The 25,588-nt window shown below is 44.6% G+C and overlaps 1 protein-coding gene across 6 annotated transcripts in view; it reads left to right on the forward strand.

Annotated features, from left to right (window-relative positions):
* Positions 1-11,360: 11,360 nt before the first annotated feature.
* Positions 11,361-25,588, forward strand: part of LOC140488164 (uncharacterized) — a 231,625-nt gene continuing 217,397 nt past the window's right edge. For 4 of the 6 annotated variants that reach the window (XM_072588006.1, XM_072588012.1, XM_072588013.1 and 1 more), the window contains exon 1: positions 11,361-11,568. The gene's annotated coding sequence lies outside the window, so the exon portion shown is untranslated. Of the gene's footprint in view, positions 11,569-12,279; positions 12,398-25,588 lie in introns of those variants that run through there. The other 2 variants (XM_072588007.1, XM_072588009.1) reach the window with 2 other exon arrangements.

The following is a 25,588-nucleotide window of genomic DNA, read 5'->3' on the forward strand; positions in this document are numbered from 1 at the left end:
TTTTGCATCAATGTTTACTGTGGAAAAGGATATGGAAGATATAGACTGTAGGGAAATAGATGGTGAAATCTTGCAAAATGTCCATATTACAGAGGAGGAAGTGCTGGATGTCTTGAAACGGGTAAAGGTGGATAAATCCCCAGGACCTGATCAGATGTACCCGAGAACTCTGTGGGAAGCTAGAGAAATGATTGCTGGGCCTCTTGCTGAGATATTTGTATCATCGATAGTCACAGGTGAGGTGCCGGAAGACTGGAGGTTGGCAAACATGGTGCCACTGTTTAAGAAGGGTGGTAAGGACAAGCCAGGGAATTATAGACCAGTGAGCCTGACATCGGTGGTGGACAAGTTGTTGGAGGAATCCTGAGGGACAGGATGTACATGTATTTGGAAAGACAAGGACTTCTTAATTTAAAAAAAAATTCCTCACACAGGAGGATGAGGCTAGCCTCTTGGTTTTCATTTCACTGCCTGTAACCTACACCCACTGCATGGACAATTCTGCACCAGGTCAGTGCTAGGCAAATACAGAAAGTGATTTGAGGTTTGTACTCCCACTTGCCTGCTGCTTTCCACTGGCTGGTTCCAACAACATCATCTGTACCTTCCCACCAAACACACACAGGAGAAAAATATGGCACTCGCTCTGTTTCCTACCATTTTCACTGCAAGAAAAGTGTCTCCAAACTTTGGATAACAGTTCAAAGGAACTTGGAGTGGATGTATGTGCAAGAATTTAAGAGTTTTGCCAAATAGGCCCTACTGGGAAAATCCTTTAATACTAGCAACATAAGTACCCTTTACTCCCCACCACAATATATTTCAGTTTTAGAGGAGCACATGGCAACTCCATCTTCTGATGTTGAGTGCTCTTTGATGGTCGAAATGTGGCTCAGATAGTTATTCCAAACCTTAATTAATTTTCAATATTTCAAAAGTTAGCTGCAGAATTGCATCCTCACTTTTACAGAATACACACACCAGCTGAAATAAGACAGCCTTACCATGAATGAAAACCTGAAATAAAATGCCATCCACTTTAAATAAATTTGTATTCTGTTCTTTCCCTGCTTCCTGGATTTTTAAGAGCTATGCAGGAACTATCTATACAATTACAGGCACATACATAACTTCAGAAAAACTATATAATATCTTCATTTTGCAAAAATGTCTGTTCAGAGACTATTCCTTTTGCTTTTTCACTTTCGGTATAAACACAAATTTCATGGAAACACAAACACATGTTTCCACACATCTCTGTTTCTAGTGTTCTGGACAGGGAAAGAAGAAACATAGCAAGATTTTCCCTTTCCTCCCCATTTCTCAGTTGTCCACCAAATGAAGTGTTTCAGGGGCAATGTTTTAAAACTTTTTGAGTGCTGTGATTTTCAGTAATAGACACAAAGCAGAATGTCAGGGAAATTTAAATGAGAATAAAGGATAATGTTTGTTTACCCAGGCCCCCAAAATGCAAACACAAAGAGCACACTCACTCTCTCATGCACATAGACACACACATGGAAAAATACATTCCAGTTACAAAGCATGACTTTAGGTCCTGGAGTTATGGAGTTATACAGCACAGAAACAGACCCTTTGGTCCAACTTGTCCATGCCAACCAGATAAATCTAGTCCCATTTGCCAACATTTGGCCCATATCCCTCTGAAGCCTTCCTATTCAAATACCCACCCAGATGCCTTTTAAATGTTGTAGGTGTAGCCCAGGTGGTGTGAGAGTTTGTGGGTTTATAGTAAATGTCTGTCTGGAGACAGTGGCTGGAGACGGAAGTGGAGAGGTCAAGAAAGGGGAGGGAGGTGTCCAAGATGGACCAAGTGACTTTGAGGGCAGGGTGGAAGTTGTAGGTGAAATCGATGAACTGCTCCAGTTCAGCCTGGGTGCAGGATGCTGCACTGATGCAGTCATCGATGTAACAGTGGAAGAGTGGAGCACAGTGTCTGTGTAGGTACTGAAGAGGGACTGTTCGACATAGCTGACAAAGAGGCAGGTGTAGCTGAAGCCCATCCGAATGCCCACAGCCACCCCCTGGATTTGGAGGAAATTGGAGGAGTTCTAAATCTACAAACCAATAGACACTCACAGGTATATGGACTTCACCTCCTCCCACCCAGTATCCTGCAAGAACTCCATCCCGTTCTCCCAATTCCTCTGCCTCCACTGCATCCGCTCGGACGAGGATTCCACTCCCAAGCATCCCAGATGTTAAGCTATTTTGAACAAAGTGCTTTTCCCCTCTTCGTTCCAGACAGCCCTCCACAGCCCTGTCTCCATTCCTTGCTCCACTATTGTAACTAGTCCCCTATCACCAAACGCAATAAAGACAGGGTCCCCCTTGTCCAGAGTTACCACCAGTCTCTGCATCTAACACATCATCCTTAAACACTTTCTCCAACTCCAACTAGACCACACCACCAAGAACATCTTCCCAATCCTCTCACCTTCTGTAAAGATCATTCCCTTTGCCAATCCTTGGTTCATGCCACTCTCCCCACCAACCACCCCACCCCCACCCCAAACGCATGGGTACCTTCTTCTGCAACTGGAAAAGATGCAAAACCTGCTGGTATTCCACCTCCTCATCTCCATCCAGGGCCCCAAACAGTGCTTCCAGGTGAGACAGAGGTTCACCTGCCTCTCCTCCAACCTAGTTTAATGTATCTGGTGTTCCCGATGTGGTCTTCTCTACATCGGAGAGACCAAGCGTATAGTAAGGAAACATTTTGCCAAACATCTCAGCCGGGCCCGCAAGGACAGATCTGACCTCCCAGTCACCGTCACCACCCCCTCCCACTCCCTTTCCAACATGACCATCCTCAGCCTCCTCCATTGTAACAACGAATCAGACCACAAATTGGAAGAACGACACTTCATCTTCCACCTGGGCAGCCTTCAGTTCAGAGGGCTCAATACTGCGTTTTCCAATTTTATATAACCTCCCTTCCCATTCCCTGACTCCCTATCCAGCCACTCCGCTTCCCATTCCTCTGGCCGACCCTTCCTTCCAGCTCCCAACCGGATTCATTCCTTCCAGTGGCCAACCAGGTCGTACCCTCCAGATGTCTTCACCTATCCCCACCTCACCATCCTGTCCTCCCACCCCATTTGGCTGCAGCTCCCCCTACACCCAGCCCCAGTCCTGAAGAAGGGTTAAACCCAAAACATTGACTTCCCGACTTCCTGAAGCTGCCTGGTTTGCTGTATTCTTCCAGCCTCCTGCTTGTCCACGACTTCCTCTAGCAACTCATTCCGTACGCACATCATCCTTTGCATGAAAAAAATTGCCCTTTAGGTCCCTTTTATATCTTTTCCCTCTCACCCTAAACCTATGTCCTCTACTTTTGGAATCCCCCACACTGTGGAAAAAAAACCCTTTGTCTATCCATGCCCCTCATGATTTTATAAACCTCTATAAGGTCACCCCTCTGCCTCTGACACTCCAGGGAAAATATCCCCAGCCTACTCAGCCTCTCCCAAAAGCTCAAACCCTCCAACCCTGTCAACCTCCTTGTTCTGTTCGGAACCCTTTCACGTTTCACAACATCTTTCCTATAGGGGAGAATTCAGAATTGCATACAGTATTCCAAAAGAGGCTGAATCAGAATCACGTACAGCCGCAACATGACCTCCCAACTCCTATAGTCAATGCACTGACCAATAAAAGTTTGCATACCAAACACTTTCTTCACTATCCTATCTACCTGCGTCTCCACTTTCAAGGAATATGAACCTACACTCCAAGGTGTGTTTGTTCAGTTGTAGTGCCTCGAACCTTAACATCCATTAACAGAAAAGACAAAACTGAACAAATGAATCTCTCTCTCTCTCTTTCTCTCTCTCTCTCTCTCTCTCCTACTATTGGGCTAACTGGTTGTTCAAGGAGCTTTCCAGTTTTCCAAAGCAGTTCTGAAAAAGAGCCATACTGGACTCAAAAAATTAATTCTGTTTTTCTCTCTGTACAGATGCTGCCAAGCCAGTTGAGTTTCTTTGGCATTCTCTGTGTTTGTTCCATTCTGTTTGCTGTTCCCTTTGTTATGTTGGTTTGCAGACTGACGACTCTGGCTGGTTCTTGGAATAAAATAAACCTTGATATCTGTAGACAGTTTTGATCATGGCAACTCTGTGATCATTACTTCTATTGTTCACACAAAGGATTCAAGATAAGAAGCCATTACAACACAATGGGGAGTGAATGGTGACTGTTCACACCTGGTTTTGATAAACTACTTTCTCAGCATATCCATGATTTGGAGATACCGGTGTTGGACTGGGGCTTACAAAGTTCGGATGCTGCCTGAACTGCTGTGCTTTTCCAGCACCACTCTACTCCAGACATCTGCAGTCATTGTTTTTACAAAGTTAAAAATCACACAACGCCTGGTTATAGTCCAATAAATTTATTTGGAAGCACTAGCTTTCGGAGTGCTGCCTGATGAACCACCTGATGAAGGAGCAGCACTCCGAAAGCTAGTGTGCTTCCAAATAAATTTATTGGACTATAATCTGGTGTTGTGTGATTTTTAACTCCGCATATCCCTTTGTTAAGGATTGAGCCTGCAGATACAGAGCCTAGGGTGTGGGGTTAGGGAGTATTGACAATGATTTTCAGTCAATAGAAAGGATTGGCTTACAAATGGTTTTGGATTTTGTTTTTTTTAAGGGAAGGCATTCACAATTTCAGAATTTTCCTAAGACCTAGGTTAAATCTTTGTGCAGAAATCGCAAAATGTCAGCTGACCCTCGGAAGTTTTTTTTTGCAGCACACTGTCCACTTTTTAAAGTTAATTTCAAGAAGTCTACCATGCATAAAAGTTAGGAATATCATATCTGTAAAGTACATGAGAAAAATAACTTCATGCTAACTGAACCAACCTTAAATTGAAATCTTTATCATAAGGTGAATGATATAGTCTAGGCTGCATGTTGAGGCAGGTTGATCAAACTCACTGTCTATTCCTGCAAATGGAAATTGAAATTACAGTTTCCTCGAGGAGGATTTAGACAGCAACCACAATACTATAGTTACATGCTGTGAGTCATCTGTTTGTTTCATGGTCCTATTTAAAATTAAACATTTTCTGTTGATATTTGAATGCTATCAGACACTTAAAATAGTGCAAGAAATGTAAGGTGCTGTAAATAGTAAATTATAGAAATAACTGAAAGCATTAAACCTGATGTATAAGAAGTGATCTGAGTAACTCAGAATGTAAACATGATAAAACTTGTTTTTTAAATAATTGTCTTTGAATGGCTTGCAGCAGCCAAAGTTCTGGATAGAAAGTTGAACCATTTTTCCATCTCCTTTATTGAGAGGACAAGTTGCAGATACCTGACCCAAATTTCAAAAGCTGAGGATGAGCAGATAACATTTTTCCCACAGTAAAGTTACACAGGGGACTTACTTTCAAAATTCAGGAGAAAGTGAGGACTGCAGATGCTGGAGAGTCAGAGTCTAAAAGTGTGGTGCTGGAAAAAGCACAGCAAGTCAGGCAGCATAGGAGGAGCAGGAGAGTTGATGTTTCAGGCATAAGCCCTTCATCCCCTGAATTTTCATGTAACTTCTAGAATTACATAAAGTCTGGAGGAACTTCCCAGTTAGGATGAAACACGTTTCATGAAGGGAATTTTAGAATAAAAGACAAGTTCACTTGCTAAATAGACTACAATAGTGTCAGTATTCCATGAAGGTCAACAAAGTCTGGCAATTCAACATAAAATTTACATTCAGATACTGCAACATGACACTTGCAGTCAGATACTAATCTGAAACACCCACAGTTAAACACTTCAATGCGGCATATACTTCCTGACAAAATAATACCTTCTCATCCCTTACCTTTGTAGTAGCATGAACTAGAGCAATAGTGAATCAGCAGCCCATTGTACACTGGCTTGATTATCTTCTACAGTGAAACCAAAATTGGGCAGAAAGTAAGTTGGCTACTGCTCTGTATTTTTCATACCAAACTTCAAAACAAACTTCACGCTTCAGTATCTTCTGACTTGTTCAACAACATCATGATGCACATAGAAATTAAAAGACTTATGTATAACATGCACTTATCATGATTACACTAATTCCTCTCACATTCTAGGCATCTTACAATAGCACATTCCCAGTTCATCGGAAATACAATCATCTGAGACCTGCTAATATAAAATAAAAGCTTTGCTGTTAGCATGGCTACCATATGTCAGATATGATACAACAAGCATCACCCTCCATTTTGCTAGTCACTGATTGTTACAGAGTCTGACAGTTACCTCCGATTATCTTGAGAAAACATGAAGTAGATTCAACTATAGGAACTTGCCAATTGTGACAAGTGATCTTAAATGAAGATTGCCATGAAGACATAGCAATCATGCTCCCAGCTCCAGACAATGGAAAATTTTTTAGGAGAGGTTTGACAGAAACTATGAACTGCAATCTTTAAGGGCAAAAATTCTGTCTTTACCAGAAATATTTGACTCTGGCATGTTGTGCTGCCTCCTCCTCCTGCATTTAAACATTGACAACAGAGTCTTCAATTGACATGGTCTGTGCTTTGAAACCTTTCCTCTATATCTTTCTCCACAGCAACCATTCTGCCTATCATACCTACCCGTGTGTTTTTAACCTCCTTAATTCTTTTACAGCTGCTGCACACCCATTTCCCTATTTTACTGCTTTGAAGATGTCTGGGGTTTAGTTTTCAAATTGGGTTTGGAAACTTGATGCTGGGATAATATCCAGATCCCAGCCCAGCGCAGTGACACTCATGTAATGCTATTTTGAAATGTACATACAACCTACGAATTAGAAGCATGAGTAAGCCATTCAGCCCCTTGACCGTGCTCCACCATTCAACAAGATCTGATTGTAACTATGTATCTGCAATTAATGATAACTTTCCACAGGCCGGCTTAACAAGAAGAAAGGCCCTAATTGTACCAGAGACATGTTCAACATCTGATTTGTGGTATTAAACATTCTCATGAGGTGGGTGCTGCCTGCAGTTTATGGGAGGCTAATGCTGATGTTTCTCATGGCGAGGTCTGCCACTCAGAAAATGGCAAACGGATTTTAGGATTTTCTATTTTCATTCTTGGGTCTGGGGTTTCTGGGAGTTGTGGCAAACCATGTAACCCACTCAACACCCCTATCCATTATATCTAACATGTCAAACCACCCAGTATCCACAATAGGCAGATCTCAGAACCCACGCTGAAATGAAATAAAATATATTTCTTAAGTGTGAAGAGTGAAGTAATTCACTACATTTAATTTTCTTTCACCTATGATAAAATCAAACACTAGAATTCATTGTACAAATTCAAAGAGTATTGAATTGAAATGAATTTATTGTCACGTGTACTAAGGCCTGTGAATACAGGCAGATCACAGAGTTAAGTAGCATAGATAGTAGATAATAGGTATACAGTAGCAAAAGTAAAAACACAGGTAAAGGTGAATGTTAAAGGTTTGTGAGTCCATTGTGAATATAGAACCACTTGGAGTTATTAGTCAGACTGTTAAAGGACCTTGAAAGGTTGTGAAATCTGTAAACAGCACAAATCCATTAATGTTAACCTTCAGGCTTATGTCCACAGACAGAATGAAACAGCAAGCAATGATTTTTTAACACTCCCTTTTTGCCAAATATTTAAAGGACAGGGTTGTAAATGCCTTTGAAGCTGCATGGTTGCTTTAGCATTCACATTCTACACTATCGACAGTTCCTTTTGTCAGCTTTCATGATCGTTCCAATCAACACATTCCGGTATTCTTTGAACAATCTCAATGGCTACGTTACCTCCCTGAAAGAGCCCTTTCCCTCTCCCAAAGGCACCTGCTTTCTGCCAATAGTGTCCAGAGACCAAATCCAGAGAGGTTTTCTTTCCCTATCCAAAAGGGTATTCCCATCTCTATAAATACCTCTGAAAAATCCAGTCTGCTCCTACCATGCCTAATCTGCACACACTCTGTTCCTAACTTCTGGCAAATGAAACTCACTCATGACTGGATATAGCTGCAGTTTTCTTTATAAACAGTTGCCTCTATAAACCATGAATGTGCAAAAAAAATGAGCAATCCATGCTCAGGGGTAGAACTTCTGGATTTCAACCTCCATCGCCATTTTTACAATTACGGAGTGACTTACCATGATTGTGAAAATTCAGGTCTTTATATTAGTTTAAGCTGTTCACTATTAAATAATTTGCCAGGTCACTGTATAAATCCTAGAACTATGTTTGAAATTCTTCATAGCATGTTTTAAAAAGTAGCTTTTATTGATATAAATTCGCACACAAACACTTAAGGACTTTAAATATGTAGTGTCTTATGGCAGCCACAAAATGTTGCAAAAATGAGAGAAGCAATGGGTCACTCAGGCATTGCTGGCTTTTTCATTCAGTTGTGGGAATATGGGTGTCACTGTTTCTACATCACACTGTCATCTCGAATGCAGCATCTGTTGACAGTAACAGATGGTCAGTCATTCATGCAGGCCCCGATTCTCTGCACCTTCGTGCGCTACCTTTGAGATAGTGTGATGAAGAGACCATTCCCTTGGAATGTGTGTTTGCAGAGAAAGTCTGAGAGAAACGCGGTGGCATTTGGTGATGTTGGACCATGTGCTGTACAGGCTGTTCCTTGGGATGCACACCGAGACAAAAATCACCTGTGTCTGCAGAACCATCAACATGGTGAAAGACACTTTTTGGGTCCTGAAATCCTTTGGTCGTCTTCTATGATTGAATGTTGCAGATTGGCACAACCAAAATCCAAGCTCAGATGCTTGAGGGACACACTAATGATGGTTGCAGCAGCCATCAAATATTCTGGAGGAACTTCCACCACTTGAGACCGTTCTGCCAAGCTACGCCCAGGATCTGTTAACTTACAGAACACCTCTAAGCTTGTATTGGAATGTAGATAATTTCTTGTCACACTTACCAAGTGTTCCAATGTGGGATATGGAGACATCTAAGAGTGGAATGCTCAAATGAGAAATGTGATTTTGTAAATTGCATTTTCTGTAATGTCTGACTCACAATGCTTTGTAAAGTTGTGACCCCACTCCCCATCACCAAACCATCATCTCCCAGACCATACAGAACCTCATCACCTCAGGAGATCTCCCACCCACAGCTTCCAACCTCATAGTCCGGGAACTCCACACTGCCCTGTTCTACCTCCTTCCCAAGATCCACAAGCCTGACCACCCTGGCCGACCTATTGTCTCAGCATGCTCCTGCCCCAGCGAACTCATCTCTACCTACCTCGACACTGTCCTATCCCCCCCAGTCCAGGAACTCCCCACATACGTTCGAGACACCACCCATGCACTCCACCTCCTCCAAGACTTCCATTTCCCCGGCCCCCAATGCCTCATCTTCACCATGGATATCCAATCCCTCTGCACCTCCATCCGCCATGACCAGGGCCTCCAAGCCCTCCGTTTTTTCCTCTCCCGATGTCCCCAACAGTACCCTTCCACCGACACTCTCATTCGTTTGGCCGAACTGATCCTCACCCTTAACAATTTCTCCTTCGAATCCTCCCACTTCCTCCAGATCAAAGGGGTAGCCATGGGGACACGTATGGGCCCTAGCTATGCCTGTCTCTTTGTTGGCTACGTAGAGCAGTTGATCTTCCGTAATTACACCGGCACCACTCCCCACCTCTTCCTCCGCTACATTGATGACTGCATTGGCGCCACCTCGTGCTCCTGCGAGGAAGTTGAACAATTCATCAACTTCACCAACACATTCCACCCTGACCTTAAATTTACCTGGACCATCTCTGACACCTCCCTCCCCTTCCTGGACCTCTCCATCTCCATTACTGACGACCGACTTGACATTGACATTTTTTACAAACCCACCGACTCCCACAGCTACCTGGATTACACCTCTTCCCACCCTACCTCTGCAATAATGCCATCCCGTATTCCCAATTCCTCCCCCTCTGCCGTATCTGCTCCGAGGAGGACTAGTTCCACCACAGAACACACCAGATGGCCTCCTTCTTTAGAGATTGCAATTTCCCTTCCCACGTGGTTAAAGATGCCCTCCAACGCATCTCGTCCACATCCCGCACCTCTGCCCTCAAACCCCGACCCTCCAACCATAACAATGACAGAACGCCCCTGGTGTTCACCTTCCACCCTACCAACCTTCACATAAACCAAATCATCCGCTGACATTTCCGCCACCTCCAAAAAGACCCCACTACCAGGGAAATATTTCCCTCCCCACCCCTTTCCGCCTTCCGCAAAGACCGTTGCCTCCGTGACTACCTGGTCAGGTCCATGCCCCCCAACAACCAACCCTCCTGTCCTGGCACCTTCCCCTGCCACCGCAGGAACTGTAAAACCTGCGCCCACACCTCCTCTCTCACCTCCATCCAAGGCCCTAAAGGAGCCTTCCACATCCATCAAAGTTTTACTTGCACATCCACTAATACTATTTATTGTATCCGTTGCTCCCGATGCGGTCTCCTCTACATTGGGGAGACTGGGCGCCTTCTAGCAGAGTGCTTTAGGGAACATCTCCGGGACACCCGCACCAATCAACCGCACCGTCCTGTGGCCCAACATTTCAATTCCCCCTCCCACTCTACCGAGGATATGGAGGTCCTGGGCCTCCTTCCCCGCCGCTCCCTCACCACTAGACACCTGGAGGAAGAATGCCTCATCTTCCGCCTCAGAACACTTCAACCCTACCAACCTTCCAGCTTTCAAACTTCCAGCTCAGCACTGTCCCCATGACTTGTCCTACCTGCCTATTTTCCTTTCCACCTATCCACTCCACCCTCCTCTCTGACCTATCACCTTAATCCCACCCCCATCCACCCATTGTACTCTTTGCTACCTTCCCCCACCGTCCTCCCTGACCTATCACCTCCATCCCACTCCCATTCACCTGTTGTACTCTATGCTACTTTCTTCCCCACCCTGACCCCCCTCTCATTTATCTCTCCACCCTGCAGGCACCCTGCCTCTATTCCTGATGAAGGGCTTTTGCCCGAAACGTCGATTTTCCTGCTCCTCAGATGCTGCCTGAACTGCTGTGCTTTTCCAGCACCACTCGACTCCAAAATCTGGTTTCCAGCATCTGCAGTCCTTGTTTTTACCTATTTATGGATAAAAGTCTATTTTCGAAAAGGAAATGATTCTGCAGTACATGGCTTTAATACTGTCAATAACCAGTTGTAACCCCACTCCGCTGCTAATCTCCTGAGAATTTCTCAGTTTGGGGGTTATTCAGATCCAGTCCTTTGTGGCCACGCTTGTAATTCCCAGCTGCACCAGCAGAGTATGTTGTGTTTGTAGCTGTGGATTGGTGTTTGTTTTGGTTTGGGTTTGGGAGCTGAAGGTTTTCTGTTTAATGGCCTCTGTCCCTCCTCTCTTGGATCTCTTCCAGCAGAGTAGGTTGTCCCAGGTTTAGCCATTCTGGGAGGGAGAGAGGGTGAAGGGTCACACTCAGACAGGTGGAAATGGTGGAAGGTGCTGAGGAGGTTACGATCCACGTTCCTCAGGTAAAGACAAGACAAGGGAAGGTAAGGGAAGGCAGTCCGTGTACAGCGGCAGTGCTCTGTTTGCACTTCCCACGGTTTTCACACATTGTCCGCGGGAGCTTTCAAGGAAATGAAGTGTTTGTTTTGGGGAAGAAAATGCTTTCTTTTTGTTTTTTGGAAATGTAAGTTTGCAGTTTGTAGGCTGGCGTGGGGAAGGTTTTGGTTTAATTCGGCGGGTTGTGGGTTTCGGGTGGACGGATCGAGCCGGGTTCCCCCGCCGGGAATCTGAAATCATTCCCACCCCCCCCACCCCCAAACCCAGCCACCAACAACCTTCCTCACTGTCGGGAGGGCACTGGGACCCGGGGGGGGGGGGAGCAGCCAGTCACCGGCTGTGAGAAAGTTTTATTGGGGGTTTTCTTGTGTTTTTAAAAAAGTGATTCTCTTCCCTTTGTTGCACAGAGAGGGAGAGAGAGCCGGCCAGCCTGTCACTGACTGGGACAGACCCCCAACCCCCCCGTGTAGAGTTTTAAAGATAGCATTCGCTCCGTTTGAAGACTTTTTTTAAAAAATGACTGGGTGTTCAGTCAATGGGCATCAGTCACTAATGTGTCTGTAAAAACGATTTTCTTTCTCTCTCTCTCTCTCTCTCTTCCCTCCCCCCTACTGGAGGGAATACTCACTATTGTATCTGGGATTGGGAGCAGATTGTAGTTTTAGGGGCATGCGATCTGTCTGCAGTTAGAAATTAATCAGTGATCGTTCCGTAATGGCTCAGTATTTCAGAGTATTGTACGATTTAATTTTATTCACATGCTGTTTGCTGATACTGTGGTAGGAGAGGGACCTTGTTTTGTAACTTGATGTGTAGGTAAGTGCAATGTGTTCTGAAATATTCCTGATCTGGTGGAGAGGGAATGAATTAGATGCGTGGTTTTCTCTGGATTTTGAGAGATGTGGATGAGGGAGTTTTGCCTGACAAGGTGAATTACAGCCTGTTTTTCTCAATATCCAGACATGCTGGCATTTGTGAAATACTGAGTGTTGTTTTTCTCTCTATTCAGGGTGACTCCCTTGACCGAGCCATACCCTGTGTGTCCCATTGTTGTATGAAGCTACTAATTTAATAATGCAATGCTTCAAATGTTTTGTGATCTGGCAACTGGGCAAACAGTTTACTCTGCTAGTGACCTGTTGTTTTTTGAGGTGGTTAATGATCTTTCGATTTATAGTGTGGCCCCCTCTTTTTTAAAAAAAGGTGCTGCTGTGTGGCTTTTTTTTGTTAAATGTTCTCACTTGTAGTATAAGGTAATCTCATCCTCACTGGACCTCTGGCAGTACATTTTATCCTGCTCTACAAATCAGCTTGTGCTGAATAACTGAGCCATACAAACCAAGATGGTCCAAATTTGATCCTTTGTTCAGCCAACTCTGGGCAAACAAGGCCTAAAGGAGTCTGTCCATAGACCTCAGAGTTATGGAGATATCAGCTAGACTGTTACCTTCTGATGGATGATCCTGAATACTTCTGAATGTAGCTGTAGACTGAGCACAGGATCAGGTTGACTGTGTTACTATTGTAGTCGAATAGCCAAGCTTGACTTTTGTATAATAGAGGAGAAGAAAAAGAAAGAAATGTCCCCTTTGTTGACCACCAGATTTCCCAAAGTATCTTATACCAAATGAAGTACTTTTTAAAGTGTAGTCAGTATTAGGGAGTGTGGTGGCCATTTTGTACATACAAAGGTCCACAAATTGCACCATGATGGCACGTTATACAAGGGGACCATCATTCTTCTGTAGGGCATTAAAAGCTCTAAGCAAAAGGAAGAGGAAGAAGATTGGCAAGGAAAAGATTTTGTGCTGCCGTTGCATATTCCTGTCTATAACAGAAAGCTGTAGAATCTATCCAGTGCGTCTGCAACAATTGAGAACAGCTGTACCACTTCAGACAGATTTTTGTATAACTGGCACCAAGTGTGCACACAACAGGTAACGTGTCTGCGCATGGGACTAATTGGTGAAATTTGAACAGATCTGGTTAGTTCAGTGAAATTATAAAAAGTCAACCAGCCATTCAATGGGCAAGCTGTTTGATACATAGTGTCTGCAGAATGATTACTGGTTCTCGGTAGGGTCATTCACCATTAATGACATTTTAACATTCCTTAACTCTTGTTTTCCTTGTTCATCACTGCTGATCACTTTCAATTGCAAGTTTATTGAAGGTCCTACCGACTGCATTGATCATTGAAATAAGCACAGTCCAGTCATTGGGCAGATTCACAATTTCATCTGGTTATGAAGGTATTGAATGGAAACAGGAGGGGGATTTTAGTCCATGGTGTCTGTTTCATGCTGTGGATTATGAGTTACAAATTGAGAAACAGGAAGACTTGGAAGAGAAAGACTGTTAAAGCGAAAGAATGATAAATGCACCTGAAATCTTCATTGTATTGTATTGAGTGGGCAGTGACAGATGTGGATCTGGATGGGTTGGGTCATTTATGATGTATCACATAATTAAGGACATTTGGTGCACGTCACAAGAACCTGCCAGAACAACATTTTTTCCACAAGAGTCATATATTTGACAAAGAAAGATCCGACACTCTGCAGTTTTGCATTTGTTGAGGATGTTTTTATCCTGCAGGTGTAACCATATTGCATACATAAGCTAATCCATGTGTTCCTATGGGCATTTTTAAGGATTAATATAAAGAAAGCTAGATCAGTTGGCGTGAAATCAGCCAGTTGTAGCAACAAGCGAGACACATAAATATCAGCATGGACTGTCGTGCCCTGAGAGTGGTATAGAAACTGTTGTGAAAACACATGTGACACTCTGTTGTGACGGGAGGATTCCCTGGTGGATTTTACCAGTCAGTGTGAAATAAATTAGTTCCTTGACCCAGCCTCCCGTCATAAAATGTCTGTGTCTACATTGTGCTCTAAACTGATAACCCTGGGGATATGGCCATTGGGAAAATCATGGGCACATATGGAGTCTTCTTGAACCTTGCAGCAATCTGCGTTATTGTTCCTTTTTTTTTGCTGACTCACGTGTTTTACGAGGCCTGAGTGGAATAGAAGAATACATAGAAGAATACAGCGCAGTACAGGCCCTTCAGCCCTCGATGTTGCGCCGATCAAAGCCCACCTAACCTACACTAACCCACTATCCTCCATATACCTATCCAATGCCCGCTTAAATACCCATAAAGAGGGAGAGTCCACTACTGCTACTGGCAGGGCATTCCATGAACTTACGACTCGCTGAGTGAAGAACCTACCCCTAACATCAGTCCTATATCTACCCCCCCTTAATTTAAAGCTATGCCCCCTTGTAATAGCTGACTCCATACGTGGAAAAAGGTTCTCACTGTCAACCCTATCTAACCCCCTAATCATCTTGTACACCTCTATCAAATCACCCCTAAACCTTCTTTTCTCCAATGAAAACAACCCCAAGTGCCTCAGCCTTTCCTCATAGGATTTTCCTACCATACCAGGCAACATCCTGGTAAACTTCCTCTGCACCCGTTCCAGTGCCTCCACATCCTTCCTATAGTATGGCGACCAAAACTGCACACAATATTCCAGATGCGGCCGCACCAGAGTCTTATACAACTGCAGCATGACCTCAGGACTCCGGAACTCAATTCCTCTACCAATAAAAGCCAGTACGCCATATGCCTTCTTCACTGCACTATTTACCTGGGTGGCAACTTTCAGAGATCTGTGTACATGGACACCAAGATCCCTCTGCTCTTCCACACTACCAAGTAGTCTACCATTAGCACAGTAATCCATCTTTTTATTACTCTTACCAAAGTGAATCACTTCACACTTAGCTACATTGAACTCCATTTGCCACCTTTCTGCCCAGCTCTGCAGCTTCTCTATATCCCGCTGTAACCTGCCATATCCTTCCTCACTGTCTACAACTCCTCCGACTTCCAGTTCTTCCTGCATCAGTTCAAACTCTTGGTGATTCTGTATCGTATTACGGGTGATGGACAAGCCCATTGTCATTCAACCTGGCAAAGAAAGGGAATTGTGAGAAAGGGTCACCGCACAGGGCTCCAAGCAGCTGGTGTTGGAGGAATGTTGGATGAAGGCTGAGATAGTCTGTCCTTTCTCATAGACTGTACAAGGGTTTTGGGTGGATGCAATACTAAGAACATTGATCTGAAACTGAGACAAGCCTGCTTACAAATATTAATGATCATTAGAGGTGAAGACAGGAAGTGGCTTATAAGAAAGACTAGACACAGGCTGAGCATTTTTAATCAAAGTAATGCAACTTTTTTTTCCAGCAATCTATCACAATAGAATTGGGTGTTTCCAACTTTACAGATTTCGTTTTCCTGTTTTGTATCTGGTGCATAATAGAAAAATCGGATTGCAGCAGAGTTCCCTTTTGTTTTTGCATTGTGGGGGCTAATTTTAAAGATATTCTGATGTATAATCACAATTCTAGGAAGTTTCATGGCACTCTTAACTGTGACCCACAGTCACAGAGGGGCCTCCATACAATGCATTTCTAGGACAACATCGCTAAACTGTCATAGTCTTAGCGTCTTGTTTGACCCTGAGATGAATATTTGACAATCAGCTGCTTCAACATCAATTTGTTTGTTTAATTAATAAACAACCATATTCACCTCTGCCTCTGCTCCTCCACTGCTGAAATCCTCAGTCATGTCTGTATTACCACCAGATTTAACAATTCCAGTGCTTTCATGACTGATCTGTCTATTCCAATTCCATTAACTTGAAAGCATTCAAATCTTTGCTACCTATATCCCAATTCTCATTATGTCTGTTCACTCATTAACCCTGTGCTTACCAATCACTATTGGCTCCTGATCTGGTAATGTCTCCATTTTAAACTTCTCACCTTTGTTTTCCTATCCATTTGTGGCCTGACCCCTGTCTATCTTGACAATGTCCTCCAGCCTTAAAATTGTCCAAAATCTTGGCCTTCTTCCAATTCTGGCCTCAGTGCTTCCTGATGTCTGGCAAACTGCCATTGGTGATTTGATCTTCTGCTGAATAGGCTGTAATCTTTAGAATGTACTTGCTGACTCTTTGCATTCTTTTCCTTCTATAACTTACTTCTTTGTCTAGTCTTTTAATATTCTGTCCAAATACCTCCTCATTGGGGTCAATGGCACATTTTGATGGATAAGACCTGGTGCAATCTTCTGATGAGTAATATTGTTTCTCTGGAGGGATTGTATGCCACCTTTGTGGATATTATTGGTCAGCCAGCATTCTTTCAACTGAAGCCACATGTTCTGAGGAACTTGGACTTGTTTCACTGAGGCACCATGTGATTCCTAGCACTTCAGCTTTGCTTAGTAGCCTCTGTAATATATGAATTGTAGAGACTAAAGTTGCTGTTCCCTTCTTAAAAGATGGTTGGATTAACATAAATATCTGGAAATGTATGGGGAATGCATAACATTTCTGGCTGGTGGATGGATGGATTTTATGTAGAAAAACTTTCAAGAATGTTTTCCCCTCCCAGTGGGAGATTGAGTCATTGCTGCTGATAGAGTTGAACTTGTGCCCAAGATGTTGTTTTTAACTTCACTGATGCAGGGTGGTTCCATTCCTGATAACTCTGGGTGTGGCATTCAACAAGATCTGGGGGACAACGTCACCTGACAGTCTCCTGGCATTTTATATTTACCAACTTTACAAAATAACTAATTTGTACTGTAAAATTTCTGGAGGACTGTATTTGATTACGTGAAATCAAGTGCTGTGAGCATGTTTTTCTGTGTTAAATGTTTACAGTATAACTTTTGCTTGTATTAACATATGTGAGGGAATTCCTCTGTACATGGTTGGGGTGGAAGGGGACAGCAGGGAGGTAGTAATTCTTCTACTCACCACATAACTTTCCCATGTTTAGTTTTCTGATTCATGATATGTTTGGAGTATTTTTCATTAACCAAGTCATATAAATATAGCAGAGAAGTGCCAACATCATGGTGACCTCTCCACGTGTTTGTGGTTTGTGGTATGTGTTGGAAGTTCTTGTGTGAGGTTTGGTTATGTTGGTTGGTGATATACCCTGTGATCTGAGTAAAGCCAAAACTTTCAAAGGAGTGTTGTCTTAAACTGAAGCTTTAGCTTCACTGATAACAAGAATTTTATATTCTCTACATTTGTTTGAAAAGACATTCCATAAAGTATTGCTCAGGATTGACAATAATAGGGAGCTTACAGCAGAAACAATGGAACATTGGAAACAAAAGCAGGAGTAGGCCATTTGGCCCTTCCAACCTGTTCTGCCATTCACCTATGTCTTGGGGTCATTTAGCTCAGTTAGTTGGACGACTGGTTTCTGAAGCAATGTAATGCTAACAGTGTGGGTTCAATTTCAGAAACGACTGAGAATACAATGAAAGATTGTCCTTCTCAACCTCGCCTGAGGCATGGTGACCCTCAGGTTAAACCACCACCAATCATCTATGTCTAATGAGAGAGCACCCCTATGGTATGGTAGAGCTATGGTGATTTTAGCTTTACCTTTTGATTAATCTCAGCACCATTTTCCTGCATATTCCTTGATATATTTAATACATAGAAATCTACTGATCTCAGTCTTGAATATAATGACAAAGCCTCCACCACCCTCTGGACTAGACAATTCTGAAGATTTAACCATTCCTCAAGAAATTCCTTCTCATTTCAGCCTTATTCTGAGATTGCATCTCTGGGTTCTAGACTCTGCAATCAAGGAAAACCTTCTTCTTGCATCTACCATGTTGAGCCCTGAAGAATTTTGAAGGCTTCACTGAGAAATCCTCTCATTCATTTCTTCCAGAAAACAGTGGCCAGTATCCTCAATCTCTCTTGGAAGGATATCCCAGCTGTCCCAGAATTAGTCTGGTGGACCTTTGTACTCACTCTTGGCTTTTATTGCAAAAGGTTTTCAGTGTTGGAGTAAAGGTGTAGAGTTGCAATTGCATGCGACCTTGATGAAAACTCACCTGGGGTTTTGATCTCCTTACAGAAGGAAAGGATATACTTGTTGAAAGATCTCCACAGATACAGATAGGCCCCTTTATTTACACGTAGAGCCCTTGACACTGATTTAGCTCCCTCAGAGGCAACTCTGAGTGAGCAGAACCTCTGCAGTGGTTGTAATGAGGTCAGCCAGGGAGCCTTCATATAATACGCATTCCCTGATTGGACCAGGTTAACAGCCCCAATCAGGGAGCCCTATCTGACAGATAAAAGCAGGAGTGTATCCTGCAATTATGGGCCTGCGGAACATTCTGAAAGTCTGCTGCACTCATGATATTACTATAATAACTATCCCATTTTTATTGGTGCATGATATGTCTGAGGAGATGACTATATCTTGGTGCCTGAAAAGAGCAGAGCTTGTCTTTAAGTTTTATAATGGAAATGGCATCCTGTGATGGGGGAACTTCTCGCACAGTTCAGTTCCTTGTGCCACAGAGTATTTCAGACGAAATGTTCTACCAGTTGAGCAATATGCTACCTCAAATTTTTAGAGTTTCTTCTACCTTGACACTGACCTCCAGACGATGAGCTAACACAAGTATTCAGTGAACAGTGAATGAGGAACAAGCACAGTACCTTGTTTTCTGCAACACATTAAATACTATGATATCCAGGCAGCTGTGTACACTGAAATCTACCAAGCTCATCTGAGTAATAACTTTGATGAAGACTATTCAGCACTTTTGTAAATTTACTAATAAATAAAAGGTGTAAAATACTGTTTTTAAAAAAAGCAGGAGTGTCAGATGTTCTGCTCACTCTGAGAGCTGGCTCTGAGGGAGCTGGATCAGTGTCAAGGACTCTGTGTGGAAAAAAGGGGGCAGTGGTGACAAGATACCAGTTTCTGTGGAGATTTTTCAACAAGTATATCCTTTCCTTGTGTAAGGAGATCAAAACCCCAGGTGAGTTTTCGACAAGGCTGTATGCAATTGCAACTCTACACCTTTACTCCAGCACTGAAAACCTTTTGCAATGAAAGCTAACAGACCATTTTCCTTCTTGATTGTTTGCTGTATCCTGCATGTTAACTCTCAGTAATTTGAGAAGAAGGACATCCTGGACCCTTTGAATACTGACACTTCCCAATCTCTCACCATTTAAGAAATATTCTGCATTTCTACCGAAGTTCACATTTTTTTTCCACATTATTGCACCGACCATAATCTTGTCCACTCAGTCTTTCTAAATCACTTTGAAACGTCTATGCATAGAGTCTCAGGAGAAACTGCATCTTCCTCACAACCAGGTGAATCCCACCTGGTTTTGTGTTGTCAGCCATCTTGAAGTATTGCATTTGGTTCCTGAATCCAAATTATTGATATTGGTTAAAGGAGAAATCTTCAAATAGGGCAACAAAGGCGGCAGCAGTGTGCACTGATGGTGTTCCCTGACTGTTGATTTCTGTCAGGTTGAATTAAAGATTGTGTATTTGATTTATCGGGATTGGATAAATTTCTGAGAAGAGTTTTTTTTAAATTGCAGTTTTGTTAGGTTCTTCGAGGATGTCTGGAGCTAGCTGCGACCCCATTGCTCCTGGTCAGGATTGAGTGACATTACGTTCCTTTGTGTCAATGACTCGATAGACTTTCATGGAATTGATTACATTAAGGAGTCTGGAGAGTTATTGTGATCATAGAGTCATTGAGATGTACAGCACGGAAACAGACCCTTTGATCCAACCCGTCCATGCCGACCAGATATCCCAATCCAATCTAGTCCCACCTGCCAGCACCCGGCCCATATCCCCCATACCCTTCCTATTCGTATACCCATCAAAATGCCTTTTAAATGTTGCAATTGTACCAGCCTCCACCATTTCCTCTGGCAGCTCATTCCATACACGTACCACCCGCTGTGTGAAAAAATTGCCCCTTAGGTCTCTTTTATATCTTTCCCCCCACTCTAAATCTATGCCCTCTAGTTCTGGACTCTCCGACCGCAGGGAAAAGACTTTGTCTATTTATCCTATCCATGCCCCTCATAATTTTGTAAACCTCTATAAGGTTACCCCTCAACCTCCGACGCTCCAGGGAAAACAGCCCCATCCTGTTCAGCCTCTCCCTGTAGCTCAGATCCTCCAACGCTGGCAATATCCTTGTCAATCTTTTCTGAACGCTTTCAAGTTTTACAACATCTTTCCGATAGGAAGGAGACCAGAATTGCACACAATGTTCCAACAGTGGCCTAACCAATTTCTTGTACAGCTGCAACATGACCTCCCGACTCCTGCACTCAATAATATGACCAATTTTAAAAAAGAATACCAAACGTCTTCTTCACTATCCTATCTACCTGCGACTCCACTTTCAAGGAGCTATGAACCTGCACTCCAAGGTCTCTTTGTTCAGCAACACTCCCTAGAACCTTACCATTAAGTGTATAAGTCCTGCTAAGATTTGCTTTCCCAAAATGCAGCACCTTGCATTTATCTGAATTAAACTCCATCTGCCACTTCTCAGCCCATTGGCCCATCTGGTCAAGCTCCTGTTGTAATCTGAGGTAACCTTCTTTGCTATCCACGACACCCCCAATTTTGGTGTCATCTGAAAGCTTACTAACTGTACCTCTTATGTAAATGAAAAAAAGTAGAGGACCCAGCACCGATCCTTGTGGCACTCCACTGGTCACAGGCCTCCAGTCTGAAAGCCAACCCTCCACCACCACCCTCAGTCTTCTACCTTTGAGCCAGTTCTGTATCCAAATGGCTAGTTCCCCCTGTATTCAGAGAGATCTTACCTTGCTAACCAGTGTCCCATGGGGAACCTTGTCGAATATCTTACTGAAGTCCGTATAGATCACGTCTACCGCTCTGCCCTCATCAATCCTCTTTGTTACTTCTTCAAAAAACTCAATCAAGTTTGTGAGACATGATTTCCCACGCACAAAACCATCTTGATTATCCCTAATCAGTCCTTGCCTTTCCAAATACATGTACATCCTGTCCCTCAGGATTCCCTCCAACAACTTGCCCACCACCGACATCAGGTTCACTGGTCTATAGTTCCCTGGCTTGTCCTTACCACCCTTCTTAAACAGTGGCACCATGTTAGCCAACCTCCCGTGTTCCAGCACCTCACCTGTGACAATCGATGATACAAATATCTCAGCAAGAGGCCCAGCAATCACTTCTCCAGCTAGAGTTCTAGGGTACACCTGATCAGGTCCTGGGGAATTATCCACCTTTATGCATTTCAAGACATCCAGCACTTCGTCCTCTGTAATATGGATATTTAGCAAGGTGTCACCATCATAGACCTACAGTCTATATCTTCCATATCCTTTTCCACAGTAAATACTGATGCAAAATACTCATTTAGTATCTCCCCCATTTTCTGTGGCTCCACACAAAGGCCGCTTTGCTGATGTTTGAGGGGCCAGTTATCTCCCTAGTTACCCTTTTGTCCTTAATATATTTGTAAAAACCCTTTGGATTCTCCTTAATTCTATTTGCCAAAGCTATCTCTTGTCCCAGTTTTGCCCTCCCGATTTCCCTCTTAAGTATACTCCTACTTCCTTTATACTCTTCTAAGGATTCACTCGATCTATCCAGTCTATACCTGACATATGCTTCCTTGTTTTTCTTAACCACACCCTCAATTTCTTTAGTCATCCAGCATTCCCTATATCTACCATCCTTCCCTTTCACCCTGACAGGAATATACTGTCTCTGGATTCTCGTTATCTGATTCCTGAAGGCTTCTCATTTTCCAGCTGTCCCTTTACCTGCAATCATGTCCCCCAATCAACTTTTGAAAATTCTTGCCTAATACCGTCAAAATTAGCCTTTCTCGAATTTAGAACTTCAACTTTTAGATCTGGTCTATCCCTTTCCATCACTATTTTAAATCTAATGGAATTATGGTCGCTGGCCCCAAAGTGCTCCCCCACTGACACCTCAATCACCTGCCCTGCCTTATTTCCCAGGAGTAGATCAAGTTTTGCACCTTCTCCTGTAGGTACAACCACATACTGAATCAGAACATTTTCTTGTATACACTTTACAAATTCCTCTCCATCTAAACATTTAACACTATGGCAGCCCCAGTCTATGTTTGGAAAGTTAAAATCCCCTACCATCTTGGAGTGAGTTACAGTTTAAAATCTAACTTGGCTATTTAGATATTGAGCTGTCACCCCCACGCTGATTGATGATGTCACTTCCGCCCCCATCATGGCCACTCCCACAACCACTTCCACCCCTCACAATTCCTCATAAATCACACGTGACATCACTTCCGGCCCTCACATCATCGCTGATGCCACACGCTCAGTGACTTCCCCTACTGCCATGATCACCACCACTTCCGCCCCCACCAGCACCACTCACCTGCATTCTGCTGACACGCCCCCCACAGACCCCACTGTCACGATCCCCACCCCCCAGAACCCCAAGGGGAACACTATCCCTGCTCATGACTCCACCCCATTCCCCCCACCATCACACCCACTCCAGGTACTGGCTCCGACCCCACTCCCAGCTCCACACCCACACCAGATCCCAGCTCCCGGCCCTGCCAAGTTTTCACCATCCCCCCAGACCTCCCCCTCACTGAGGACGAACGATCAGTCCTCAGCAAAGGACTCACCTTCATCCCCCTCCGTCCACGCATCAATGAATTTAATACATGACGTGACATCGAATAATTCTTCCGTCGCCTCCGCCTCCGAGTTTACTTTCACAATCAGGACTCCCGCCCACCTTCCGAGGACCCCTTCGCCCACCTCCAACACACTGCATCCACCTGGACACCCCGCGCTGGCCTATTGCCTGCCCTTGACCTCTTCATTTCCAACTGCCTCCGGGACATTAACCGCCTCAACCTGTCGTCCCCCCTCCCCCACTCCAACCTCTCACCCTCACAACGCGCAGCCCTCCAATCCCTCTGCTCCAATCCCAACCTCACCATCAAACCAGCGGATAAAGGGGGCGCAGTGGTAGTCTGGCGCACTGACCTCTACACCGCTGAAGCCAAACGTCAACTCGAGGACACCTCTTCCTACTGCCCCCTCGACCATGATCCCACCCCTCATCACCAAACCATCATCTCCCAGACCATACAGAACCTCATCACCTCAGGAGATCTCCCACCCACAGCTTCCAACCTCATAGTCCGGGAACCCCGCACTGCCCGGTTCTACCTTCTTCCCAAGATCCACAAGCCTGACCACCCTGGCCGACCCATTGTCTCAGCATGCTCCTGCCCCACTGAACTCATCTCTACCTACCTCAACACTGTTCTATCCCCCCTAGTCCAGGAACTCCCCACATACGATCGAGACACCACCCACACCCTCCACCTCCTCCAAGACTTCCGTTTCCCTGGCCCCCAATGCCTCATCTTCACCATGGATATCCAATCCCTCTACACCTCCATCCGCCATGACCAGGGCCTCCAAGACCTCCTTTTTTTCCTCTCCAGACGTCCCCAACAGTACCCTTCCACAGACACTCTCATTTGTTTGGCCGAACTGGTCCTCACCCTTAACAATTTCTCCTTTGAATCCTCCCACTTCCTCCAGACCAAAGGGTTGGCCATGGGCACACGTATGGGCCCCAGCTATGCCTGTCTCTTTGTTGGCTACGTAGAGCAGTTGATCTTCCGTAATTACACCGGCACCACTCCCCACCTCTTCCTCCGCTACATTGATGACTGCATTGGCGCCACCTCGTGCTCCCGTGAGGAGGTTGAGCAATTCATCAACTTCACCAACACATTCCACCCTGACTTTAAATTTACCTGGATCATCTCTGACACCTCCCTCCCCTTCCTGGACCTCTCCATCTCCATTAATGACGACCGACTTGACACTGACATTTTTTACAAACCCACTGACTCCCACAGCTACCTGGATTACACCTCTTCCCACCCTACCTCTTGCAAAAATGCCATCCCGTATTCCCAATTTCTCCGCCTCCGCTGTATCTGCTCCCAGGAGGACCAGTTCCACCACAGAACACACCAGATGGCCTCCTTCTTTAGAGACCGCAATTTCCCTTCCCACGTGGTTAAAGATGCCCTCCAACGCATCTCGTCTACATCCCACACCTCCGCCCTCAGACCCCACCCCTCCAACCGTAACAAGGACAGAACGCCCCTGGTGCTCACCTTCCACCTTACCAACCTTCGCAAAAACCAAATCATCCGCCGACATTTCCGTCACCTCCAAACAGACCCCACCACCAGGGATATATTTCCCTCCCCACCCCTTTCCACCTTCCGCAAAGACCGTTCCCTCCGTGACTACCTGGTCAGGTCCACGCCCCCCTACAACCCACCCTCCCATTCTGGCACTTTCCCCTGCCACCACAGGAACTGTAAAACCTGCGCCCACACCTCCTCCCTCACCTCTATCCAAGGCCCTAAAGGAGCCTTCCATATCCATCAAAGTGTTACTTGCACATCCACTAATATCATTTATTGTATCCGTTGCTCCCGATGCGGTCTCTTCTACATTGGGGAGACTAGGCACCTCCTAGCCGAGCGCTTTAGGGAACATCGCCTGGACAATCGACCACACCGCCCCGTGGCCCAACATTTCAACTCCCCCTCCCACTCTGCCGAGGACATGGAGGTCCTGGCCTCCTTCACCACCGCTCCCTCACCACCAGACGCCTGGAGGAAGAACGCCTCATTTTCTGCCTCGGAACACTTCAACCCCAGGGCATCAATATGGACTTCAACAGTTTCCTCATTTCCCCTTCCACCCCCCCACCTCACCCTAGTTCTAAACTTCCAGCTCAGCACTGTCCCCATGACTTGTCCGGACTTGTCCGACCTGCCTATCTCCTTTTCCACTTGTCCACTCCACCCTCTGTTCCCTGACCTATCACCTTCATCTCCTCCCCCACTCACCTATTGTACTCTATGCTACTCTCTCCCCACCCCCACCCTCCTCTAGCTTATCTCTCCATGCTTCAGGCTCACTGCCTTTATTCCTGATGAAGGGCTTTTGCCCGAAACGTCGATTTCGAAGCTCCTTGGATGCTGCCTGAACTGCTGTGCTCTTCCAA

The sequence above is a fragment of the Chiloscyllium punctatum genome, chromosome 17, assembly GCF_047496795.1.
Source record: "Chiloscyllium punctatum isolate Juve2018m chromosome 17, sChiPun1.3, whole genome shotgun sequence".
Taxonomy (NCBI): Eukaryota; Metazoa; Chordata; class Chondrichthyes; order Orectolobiformes; family Hemiscylliidae; genus Chiloscyllium; species Chiloscyllium punctatum.